Source organism: Mercenaria mercenaria, chromosome 9 (genome assembly GCF_021730395.1).
Source record: "Mercenaria mercenaria strain notata chromosome 9, MADL_Memer_1, whole genome shotgun sequence".
NCBI classification, from domain to species: domain Eukaryota; kingdom Metazoa; phylum Mollusca; class Bivalvia; order Venerida; family Veneridae; genus Mercenaria; species Mercenaria mercenaria.
The window spans coordinates 17,805,430-17,817,596 of NC_069369.1; the positions used below are offsets into that span (position 1 = coordinate 17,805,430).

The 12,167-nt window shown below is 38.3% G+C and overlaps 1 protein-coding gene across 1 annotated transcript in view; it reads left to right on the plus strand.

Moving 5' to 3' along the window:
* The first annotated feature begins 433 nt into the window (after window positions 1-433).
* The window catches only part of LOC123547778 (reticulocyte-binding protein 2-like), a 62,595-nt gene continuing 50,861 nt past the window's right edge, over window positions 434-12,167 (plus strand). Inside the window, exons 1-2 of the mRNA XM_053550911.1 lie at window positions 434-510; window positions 9,339-9,449. The gene's annotated coding sequence lies outside the window, so the exon portion shown is untranslated. The remainder of the gene's footprint in view (window positions 511-9,338; window positions 9,450-12,167) is intronic.

Genomic DNA, 12,167 nt, shown 5'->3' on the forward strand with positions numbered 1-12,167 from the left:
AATTCTGTTGTCAAAATGCCATTTATAACTCAAAAATCTCGCACTTCATTGTCCTAACTTCACATTCACAGCCCTTTTTTTGTAAATTTGGGGAAGGGTACCAGGTCCCTTTTGGAGGGGAAATTTACGTCGCGAAATCATTGTTTGGAGGAATATATTTGCTGAAAAGTTGTTAAAATCAGGACTGAAAATCAAAACTAATTTCATTTTTTTTTTGCATGGGGAATTTTTGGCCAAGGTGGGGGAAAAAAGTATACTTTTTAGATTGGGGAATGGGGCCGAATTTCGGCCCTAAAATCAGCATAAAAAAAGGCCTGATTCATATGGGGGAAACGTGTTTTTGTGATAAAAACACCTTTTAGTTTTAAGTCAAGATGATCCAAATTTAATTGACAATGATTTACAAGAATTCCTTTATTTTTTAAATTTTTCAGGTAGAGACAAGATGAAACACCGAGTTATTCCTGAGCAACATGTTGTCACCTGTTATCTAAGTTCTTGGATCTCTCTGTAAGTAACTGTACTGCACTGAATAATCCAGGAGATCAAAATTTCACTTCTCTTGACACATAAAAAGTAACACAGTAACAAAGCCAGTTTTCTTCACCTTGGACGCATGAAATCCAGGTCTTCTGTCTACTTTTTAGCTCACCTGAGCAATTCTCAGGGTGAGCTATTGTTGATCATGCTGTGTCCGTCATGCGTCCGTGCGTCCGTCGTCAACAGTTGTGTTTAAAAGACCTCCTCCAAAACCTTTGAATGGATTTTGATGAAACTTGGCATGGATGTTCCTTGGATGGTCCTCTGCCAAAGTTGTTCAAACGGTTCCGCTTGGTTGCACATAGGGGCGGCCAGAGATAAAAATAGAAAAATCTCCTAAACCGATGGTCTGATTTTGAAATAATTTCACACAAAGGGTTTTATTTTACCCTCTACGAAGATTGTTCAAATTATTTTGATTCGTCAAAAAACATGGCCACCAGAGGGCGTGGTCACTTTTCCCTATATGTATATAGTGGAAACTTTTAAAATCTTTTTGTTTGAAACTGCTAGCCCGATTTTAAAATAATTTTACACAAATGGTTCTTGTGTGACCCTCTACCAAGATTGTTCAAATTATTGCCCTAGGTTCTAAAGTGTGTGTGACATGTATATAATATAGGCTAACATAGAAGAAACCTAACTCTGTACTTATGCAACAAACTTGAAGCCTTGTGCACAGGTGAGCGCTTTAGGGTCAGTGACCCTCTTGTTTATCTTAGCTCAATAGGGAGAGTGCAAATCTATGGATTGCAAAGTCCATTCCTGGGCAAGGCGTATGTTTTCCATGACAATTTGATAAAAGACATTGTGTCTGATGTCATGTCTTTCGCCTCTGGTCATATGGACAAGTTGGCAGTTACAGAATTCAGAGACAGTGACGGTTAAGTTCACTGCCTGCTGTTAAATAACTGAAATACTTTTGAAAAACTAAACTCTAAACAAACAAACAAAACCTTTTGGTCCAACAAAGTCCTAAAAGGGCTTTTCCTGAACTGCATCATCATTTTGCAAGATCCAAATATAAGTTGTACATTATATAAAAGGCCTTGAGAGGTGTAGTAAGATACTTTGTGGATTTTTTAAGATATCTTGAAACATTTTTATGCCCCTGAAGGGAGGCATATTAGTTTTCAACTGTTCGTTCGTTCGTTAGTTCGTTAGTCACAACGTTAACTTTTTGCATGAAGGCACTTTACTTGCGAACCACTGCACCCAGGACCTTCAAACTTCACCTGCTGATAGTACTTATTGAGTATACCACCCCTACTGACTTTGGGGTCACCAGGTCAAAGGTCAAGGTCACAGGGGCCAACGTTAAGTTTTTGCATGAAGGCCTTTTACTTGCGAACCACTGCACCCAGGACCTTTAAACTTCACGTGCTGATAGTACTTATTGAGTACACCACCCCTACTGACTTTGGGGTCACCAGGTCAAAGGTCAAGGTGATGCGGGGGCATTTGTCACCATTAGTGACAGCTCTTGTTTTTAGCTCACCTGTCACAAAGTGACAAGGTGAGCTTTTGTGATCGCGTGGCGTCCGTCGTCCGTCCGTCCGTCCGTCCGTCCGTCAGTCCGTAAACTTTTGCTTGTGACCACTCTAGAGGTCACATTTTTCATGGGATCTTTATGAAAGTTGGTCAGAATGTTCATCTTGATGATATCTAGGTCAAGTTCGAAACTGGGTCACGTGCGGTCAAAAACTAGGTCAGTAGATCTAAAAATAGAAAAACCTTGTGACCTCTCTAGAGGCCATATTTTTCATGAGATCTTCATGAAAATTGGTCAGAATGTTTACCTGGATAATATCTAGGTTAAGTTCGAAACTGGGTCACGTGGGGTCAAAAACTAGGTCAGTAGGTCTAAAAATAGAAAAACCTTGTGACCTCTCTAGAGGCCATATTTCTCAATGGATCTTCATGAAAATTGGTCAGAATGTTCATCTTGATGATATCTAGGTCAAGTTCGAAACTGGGTCACGTGGGGTCAAAAACTAGGTCAGTAGATCTAAAAATAGAAAAACCTTGTGACCTCTCTAGAGGCTATTTCTTTCAAGAGATCTTCATGAATATTGGTCAGAATGTTCACCTTGATGATATCTAGGTCAAGTTTGAAACTGGGTCACGTGGGGTCAAAAACTAGGTCAGTAGGTCTAAAAATAGAAAAACCTTGTGACCTCTCTAGAGGCCATATTTCTCAATGGATCTTCATGAAAATTAGTCAGATTGTTCATCTTGATGATATCTAGATCAAGTTCGAAACTGGGACACGTGGGGTCAAAAACTAGGTCAGTAGATCTAAAAATAGAAAAACATTGTGACCTCTCTAGAGGCCATATTTTTCAAGAGATCTTCATGAATATTGGTCAGAATGTTTACCTTGATGATATCTAGGTCAAGTTCGAAACTGGGTCACGTGGGGTCAAAAAACTAGGTCAGTAGGTCTAAAAATAGAAAAACCTTGTGAGCTCTCTAGAGGCCATATTTCTCAATGGATCTTCATAGAAATTGGTCAGAATGTTCACCTTGATGATCTCTAGATCAAGTTTGAAATTGGGTCACGTGCGGTCAAAAACTAGGTCAGTAGGTCTGAAAATAGAAAAAAATTTGTGACCTCTCTAGAGGCCATATTTTTCGCGGGATCTTTATGAAAATTGGTCAGAATGTTCACCTTGATGATATCTAGGTCAGGTTCGAAACTGGGTCATGTGCGGTCAATAACTAGGTCAGTAGATCTAAAAATAGAAAAACCTTGTGACCTCTTTAGAGGCCATATTTTTCAAGAGATCTTCATGGAAATTGGTCAGAATGTTCACCTTGATGATATCTAGATCAAATTCGAAACTGGGTCACATGCGGTCAAAAACTAGGTCAGTAGGTCTAAAAATAGAAAAACTTTGTGACCTTTCTAGAGGCCATATTTCTCAATGGATCTTCATGAAAATTAATGAGAATGTTCAGCTTGATAATATCTAGGTCAAGTTGGTAACTGGGTCATGTGCGGTCAAAAACTAGGTCAGTAGGTTGAAAAATAGAAAAACCTTGTGACCTCTCTAGAGGCCATATTTTTCATGAGATCTTCATGAAAATCGGTGAGATTGTTCACCTTGATGATATCTAGGTCAAGTTTAAAAGTGGGTCACGTGCCTTCAAAAACTAGGTCATTAGGTCAAATAATAGAAAAACCTTGTGACCTCTCTAGAGGTCATATTTTTCAATGGAGTTCATGAAAATTGGTCAGAATTTTTTATCTTGATGATATCTAGGTCACATATGCTCAAAAACTAGGTCACTATGACAAATAATAGAAATAACGACGTCATACTCAGTTCAACACTGGGTCATGTGGGGATAGGTGAGCGATTCAGGACCATCATGGTCCTCTTGTTTCATTATAGTCAAAAATACATTTTCCATTCAGTTCTAAATTTATGGACTGTGATAAAAATTTGATTTTTAGCTTGCCTATTGTGAAGAATAAGGAAAGCTACTGTCTTACCATAGTCTTGGCATCACCATTGCCTTCATGTTTTATTGCAAGGTCAAGGTCACAGGGGCCAACGTTAACTTTTTGCATGAAGGCACTTTACTCGCGAACCACTTCACCCAGGACGTTCAGACTTCACATGCTGATAGTACATATTGAGTACACCTACCCTACTGACTTTGGGGTCACCAGGTCAAAGGTCAAGGTCACAGGGGCCAACGTTAACTTTTTGCATGAAGGCACTTTACTCGCGAAATACAGCACCCAGGACCTTCAAACTTCACATGCTGATAGTACTTATTGAGTACACCACTCTTACTGACATTGGGGTCACCAGGTCAAGGTCACAGGGGCCAACGTTAAGTTTTTGCATGAAGGCACTTTACTCGCGAACCACTTCACCCAGGACCGTCAAACTTTACATGCTGATAGTACTTTATGAGTACACCTACCCTACTGACTTTGGGGTCACCAGGTCAAAGGTCAAGGTCACAGGGGCCAATGTTAACTTTTTGCATGAAGGCACTTTACGTGCGAACCACTTCACCCAGGACCTTCAAACTTCACATGTTGATAGTACTTATTGAGTACACCACCCATACTGACTTTGGGGTCACCAGGTCAAAGGTCAAGGTGATGCGGGGGCATTTGTCACCATTAGTGACAGCTCTTGTTTTTAGCTCACCTGTCACAAAGTGACAAGGTGAGCTTTTGTGATCGTGCGGTGTCCGTCGTCCGTCCGTTCGTGCGTACGTGCGTCCGTGCGTGCGTCCGTAAACTTTTGCTTGTGACCACTCTAGAGGTCACATTTTTCATGGGATCTTTATGAAAGTTGGTCAGAATGTTCATCTTGATGATATCTAGGTCAAGTTCGAAACTGGGTCACGTGCCGTCAAAAACTAGGTCAGTAGGTCTAAAAATAGAAAAACCTTGTGACCTCTCTAGAGGCCATATATTTCACAAGATCTTCATGAAAATTGGTCAGAATGTTCATCTTGATGATATCTAGGTCAAGTTCGAAACTGGGTCACGTGCCATCAAAAACTAGGTCAGTAGGTCTAAAAATAGAAAAACCTTGTGACCTCTCTAGAGGCCATATATTTCACAAGATCTTCATGGAAATTTATCAGAATGTTCACCTTGATGATATCTAGGTCAAGTTCGAAACTGGGTCACGTGCCTTCAAAAACTAGGTCAGTAGGTCTAAAAATAGAAAAACCTTGTGACCTCTCTAGAGGCCATATATTTCACAAGATCTTCATGAAAATTGGTCAGAACGTTCACCTTGATGATATCTAGATCAAGTTCGAAACTGGGTCACGTGCCGTCAAAAACTAGGTCAGTAGGTCAAATAATAGAAAAACCTTGTGACCTCTCTAAAGGCCATATTTTTCATGGGATCTGTATGAAAGTTGGTCTAAATGTTCATCTTGATGATATCTAGTTTAGATTCGAAACTGGGTCACGTGCGGTCAAAAACTAGGTCAGTAGGTCTAAAAATAGAAAAAAATTGTGACCTCTCTAGAGGCCATATATTTCATGAGATCTTCATGAAAATTGGTCAGAATGTTCACCTTGATGATATCTAGGTCAAGTTTTAAAGTGGGTCACGTGCCATCAAAAACTAGGTCAGTAGGTCAAATAATAGAAAAACCTTGTGACATCTCTAGAGGCCATATTTTTCATGGGATCTGTATGAAAGTTGGTCGGAATGTTTATCTTGATGATATCTAGATCAAGTTCGAAACTGGGTCACGTGCCATCAAAATCTAGGTCAGTAGGTCAAATAACAGAAAAACATTGTGACCTCTCTAAAGGCCATATTTTTCATGGGATCTGTATGAAAATTGGTCTGAATGTTCATCTTGATGCTATCTAGGTCAAGTTTGAAACAGGGTCATGTGCGGTCAAAAACTAGGTCAGTAGGTCTAAAAATAGAAAAACCTTGTGACCTCTCTAGAGGCCATACTTTTGAATGGATCTCAATAAAAATTGGTCAGAATGTTCACCTTGATGATATCTAGGTCAAGTTTGAAACTGGGTCACGTGCCTTAAAAAACTAGGTCAGTAGGTCAAATAATAAAAAAAACCTTATGACCTCTCTAGAGGCCATACTTTTCATGGGATCTGTATGAAAGTTGGTCTGAATGTTCATCATGATGATATCTAGTTCAATTTTGAAACTGGGTCAACTGCGGTCAAAAACTAGGTCAGTAGGTCTAAAATTATTAAAATCTTTTGACCTCTCTAGATGCCATATATTTCAATGGATCTTCATGAAAATTGATCTGAATGTTCGCCTTGATGATATCGAGGTCAGTTCCGAAACTGGGTCACGTGCAATCAAAAACTAGGCCAGTAGGTATAAAAATAGAAAAACCTTGTGACCTCTCTAGAGGCCATATTTTCAAGAGATCTTCATGAAAATTAGTGAGAATGTTCACCTTGATGATATCTAGGTAAAGTTCAAAACAGGGTCACCTACCCTCAAAAACTAGGTCAATAGGTCAAATAATAGAAAAACCTTGTGACCTCTCTAGAGACCATATTTTTCAATGGATCTTCATGAAAATTGGTCAGAATTTTTATCTTGATAATATCTAGGTCAAGTTCAAAACTGGGTCACATGAGCTCAAAAACTAGGTCACTATGTCAAATAATAGAAAAAACGACGTCATACTGAAAACTGGGTCATGTGGGAAGAGGTGAGCGATTCAGGACCATCATGGTCCTCTTGTTTCATTATAGTCAAAAATACATTTTCCATTCAGTTCTAAATTTATGGACTGTGATAAAATTTGATTTTTAGCTTGCCTATTGTGAAGAATAAGGAAAGCTACTGTCTTACCATAGTCTTGATAATCACCATTGCCTTCATGTTTTATTGCAAGCTTCTCTTTTTAATTGTATCTTTTTAATTACTGCCCCTATTATCATCCTGTTTCAGGTTTGGTCTTAAGTACTGCCTCTGTAATCATCAAACATCACACAAGGGTTGACCTTAGTAAAGAGCAGACCTCTTTTGGTTAAGGACTAGGTGCAAGATCACTGGGGTCAGATTTTGTAATAGTGTTTTTGTTAAAGTTTCATAGCATGCTTCTCAGTTTCATTTCTTATGCCTCCCTTTGAAGGAGGGGTATATAGTTTCGCAGAACGATGTCTGTCAGCCGGCTGTCCGTAGACCAATCAGTTTCCAGATGATAACTCAAGTACACTTGGGCCTATGATCATGTAAGTGGATAGGGAGGTTGGTCATGACAAGCAGATGACCCCTATTGATTTTTAGGTCAGTAGGTCCGAGGTCAAGGTCACAGTGACCGGTAATAGTTAAACCGTTTCCGGATGATAACGCAAGAATGCTTGGGCCAAGGGTCACGAAAGTTGATAGGGAGACTGGTCATGACCAGCAGATGACCCCTATTGATTATGAGATCAGTAGGTCAAAGGTCAAAGTCACAATTACCTGGAACAGTCAAACCATTTCCGGATGATTACTTGAGAACGCTTGGGCCTAGGATCACGAAACTTTTTAGGGAGGTTGATCATGACTAGCAGATGACCCCTATTGATTTTGAGGTCAGGTAGAACATTTTTTGCCAAATAACTAGAGAATGCTTTGGGTAAAGATCACATTTGATACGAGGACCACTTATGACTGGTAAATGAACCATAACATTGATTTGAAGTCAGTATGCAGGGATGTGGAATTCCTATGTCTGACTTGTCCAACTCAGGACTTTTTGCCAGCAGGCAATGCATTTTTTCATTCTGTTTGTCCACGGACAAGCATACATTTTCAGGTATAAATTGAGCAAAAAGCAAGAATAGTTTAGTAACACTGTTGCTAGAAGTTAATGGAGGTGATAAAAAAATCTTATCTAAGAAATCAATGTTTTACCCACTGAGGGCCTCTTGACTGCTGCAGTTTTGGAAAAACCATACACCTGCGTCTAAATTTAGCATCTTTTTCTGCTTAGAAACTAGAAACATAAACAATTCTCGCAAACTTTTTGACAAATTTGTTAATGGAACATTGGTCGCCGTCATAGTCAGGTAATAAAAGCAAAAGCACACGGAGATCGCCAGTATGATTCAAAACCAGTCAGGTCATTTCAAGAGTTTTAGCTGGCTTGGGATGGGCAATGTTTCAGCATTGCATTTTTGTTTTACTGAATCTGTTGAAGGTTCCCCAGCCAGTCGCGGATGCGAGTTGATAGCTTTTTATGTTACAGTTACAATACACTGTATTATGTTAGCCTTTGTTTCTACCTGTAGATAATAATAACAGTTTCCCGAAATAATGATTTATGGTAGTTTAGTGCAGGTTTTAATGTTGAAAATCCGGACAAGTGAAATTTGACTGCGGGCAAGTGGATTTTTATGTCTTACTTGTCCGTGGACAAGGGAAAAATATTGGGATTTCCACAGCCCTGGTATGTCAAACATTCAATGCACAGTGACCAAAGAATTTCTGTTCCTTGTGCAGTTACTGAACAAGGGGGGCATTTCGTGTTCTACGAGCTCCTGTTTAGAATGATTGATATGAATGACATTGTCTTATGGAAAAGATGCATCAGACAGTAGTTTCCCTATTATCGGTATCTAGTCCCTGCCTTTTGTATTAAAGATATCAATCATATATTGGTTAAAAAGTAATCTGGGAGATCTGGTGACTTCTTGACATTAATCAGCTGATCAGATCAGTAACAGATAAACTTGTGATATTTATCTGCATTTATCCATAATATATAAAACATGTTTTGGATATTGGTAGCTTCAAGCTGTATAGATGCAAATAAATTTTATTTTTTACCCTAATTAGAATGAGCAATAGCATCCTCCCTGTTACAATATTTTATATATATGTGTAGTTTTAGGGTATACGTATACTAGAAGTAACGATCATGTGTAAATATAAATTGCCAAAGGCAGATAATGTGAAGTGTGACTGCATTACATAACACAAATCATAATGTGCTGTCATTTATCTAAGTGACCAAAATGTATGTTGATTTTGCAAAAGCAACCAAAAGTGGTTATGTAAATTTTTGACATTGTGTCATTTTCAGTGCTGCATTAATTTTAATGAAACCTTAACAGTTTGTAATTGTGAAATATCATAAAAAGATCCAGAACAGGGGACAGATGAAATGCAAATAAATATACTGTTACCAGCATTCATATACATGATATTGTCATAAGCTTGCTATGGACATAGAAGGACATTTGGATTTTAAATGCTTGAATTATAAAAGGAGCTAAATATGCAAGATATATAGGTATTTAAAGATAGTTCTTTGTTTTCCTGCAGTTGCTTGGAATGTGCTTAATGATGTGCTGTGAAGGGCAGTTGCAAATGGAGCTAGCAGAAATATGAAAACAACAGAATAGTAGAGCTTGCAGAGGCACTGGATGATACAAGGTTGGTAACTACTGTTTACAGGGACACAAATCTTGCTCTACAGTCCCTTGCTGAGAAAAATCCAGATCTTACAAAAATTAGATTTTAGCAGCTTTTTTTATGCGGACATTAAGTCAGTAAGATATGTATTCTTTTAACAGAGAGGTTGTGTGATTAGATTTGTATGGTTGGGTATGTATGTTTGTTCTTTATTGTCCCCTGTGAAAGAGGAGGTAGTATATTATCTTGCTTATGTTGGTCCTGGTTAGCAACTTGGTTTTTAATCAGTACTACAAAATGCAATGTGGTTTCACTGGGGGCATTGAATTCTTTATTAGAGGAAGCCATCCAGCTGGCTTACAGAAGGTTGGTGGTTCTACCCATGTGCCTGCTTGTGATGAAATAATGCATGAAGGGGCTTCCTCCAAAAAGCTGGAAAGTAGACCTATGACCTATAATTGTGTCAGTGTGAAGTTAAACCCAACAAAATCAAAACAAAATACTTAGGCCAAAAGTTGTCATATAATTTCACAATGTGATTGCCTGTACTCATAAGGTAAACACTATCTTTTGAGGTTAGTAGGTCAAAGGTTGTGGTTGTCACATTTCATAGGATTAACTATTGTCAGTAAATGAGTTAATGACTGTATTTTCGAGCAAAAACATAGAATAACGCCTTAAACTATAGTTCACACACGTAAACGTAGGTTCATGATTGTAAATCCTAGTTCACGGTCGTAAACATAGGTTTAAGTTTGTAAACTATGGTTTACGAGCTTGAACCGGGGTTCACAAGCATAAACATAACATATCGACTGTAAACATAGGATAAGGACTGAAATTCATAGTTCAATTGAAAAACCTAGTTTATCAAACGTAAACCATGGTTTATGGTAGATATATTAGGATTATAAAATCAGCTATGAATTTCGGCCGTGAATATTGGTTTACAGCAGTGAACCTATGTTTATGGACGTGAACCTATGTTTATGACTGAACAATAATTTACGGCCGTGAACCTATGTTTATGGATATGAACCCATGTTTACGACAGTGAACTTGAGTATACGAGTGTGAACCTAGGTTTACATTCGATAAACTAGGTTTCTCGAACAAAACTATAACTTTCGATCGGAAACATAGGTTCACATGTTCAATCGAGAAACCTAGTTTATTGGACTTAAACATGGGTTAAAGAGTGTAAACTATGGTTTACGCCTGTTATCCTATGTTTTCACTCTAAAATATAGGTTTAGTATTAGACAGTCCTAGTTTTTCGGCCAAGAACGTAATTATTGGATATTGCATGGTTCGCACAGGCCATGAAAAGTCCTTGAATTTGACGCCTACTCCTTGAAAACTACTTGAATTTTGTAACAGTCAGAAACTACTTGAAAACTACTTGAATTTAGGAAAAAACGTACAAAAGATGGCAAATAGTCCTTAAATTCGTCGGGTGCGAAGTGAAAAGGGACAAACATTATAAACGGACCAAAATAAACTAAAAAAACGACGAAAAAAACAACCGTTACCGCCATTAGGGCCTGCCACGGAGTCGGCGATAGTAGGGTACGGTACTGTACTTTACGGGTTTTATGCTCTTTCAAGTAATTTTCACACTGTGTAATTTATCCGCGATGCGAGGTCATTTTTCCAGGAAGAAAAACATGAGTTCTAAAAAGTACAATTGTGTCTTTTTGCAAAAGTGGCTTACTGATGACAATTATAAACATTGGCTACGGGAATTCAAAGGCGAAAAACGAAAATGCCTTTGTGTTTTTTGTGACAACATAATCGACATCGCTGCTATGGGAGAAAGTGCATTAGATTTTAAAATCACATTCCAAAAGCGAAAAACATAAAAACAGCTCTGCCATGAGAAGTTGACTGAAACAATTGATGCCTTCGCTCCTAAGCATGTAAGAGAGTCAACACAGGATATAAATAATAACAACTTGACAATACCGCCCCGCCCCCGCCTACTGTGCCAAAATCGTTTAATTTTGTCCTAAATTGGATTTAAATTGGTTATTTCATGTCTCAGCAACAGTGACATTGCGCCCATTTTAGTCCTTGAAAATGGAGGAAAACTACTTGAAAACTCCTTGAAAACTACTTGAATTTTTTTTGGGAAGGTCTGTATGAACCATGTATTGGCTTGCCGTGAACCTGTTTACAACCGTGAACTTGGGTTTACAAGGGTGAATCTTAGTTTACAAACGTAAACCTAGGTTTATGTTCGATAAACTAAGTTTCTCGAACAGAACTATGCTTTTCGGACGTTATCCTATGTTCATGAGCGTGAACCTATGTTTAACACTTGTGAACCCAGCTTTATGCCCATAAACATAGGTTCACGCTCTTGAACTTAGGATAAGGACCAGAAATTCATAGTTCAATCAAGAAACCTAGTTTATCGAACTTAAACCTATGTTTACGAGCGTGAACTATGGTTTACGGTGTTATCCTATGTTTTCGCTCGAATATATATGTTAGTATTCGAAAAACCTGGTTTATCGATCGTTAATCCTAGTTTTTCGAACGTTAACCTGGGTTCACGTAATAATTGGACAGTTGGCATGCCATACACGTTAGCTTCCGGTTGGGCATGTGCACAAACAAAATGTTATGGTATGTTACCTCCTTAAAATGTGATGGTGTTTTTGGACACAAAAGGTCAAGTAATAGATAAGTCTGTTGTTTTGTAACAGCTCTTGTTTAAACTTGATGGAGAAAAGT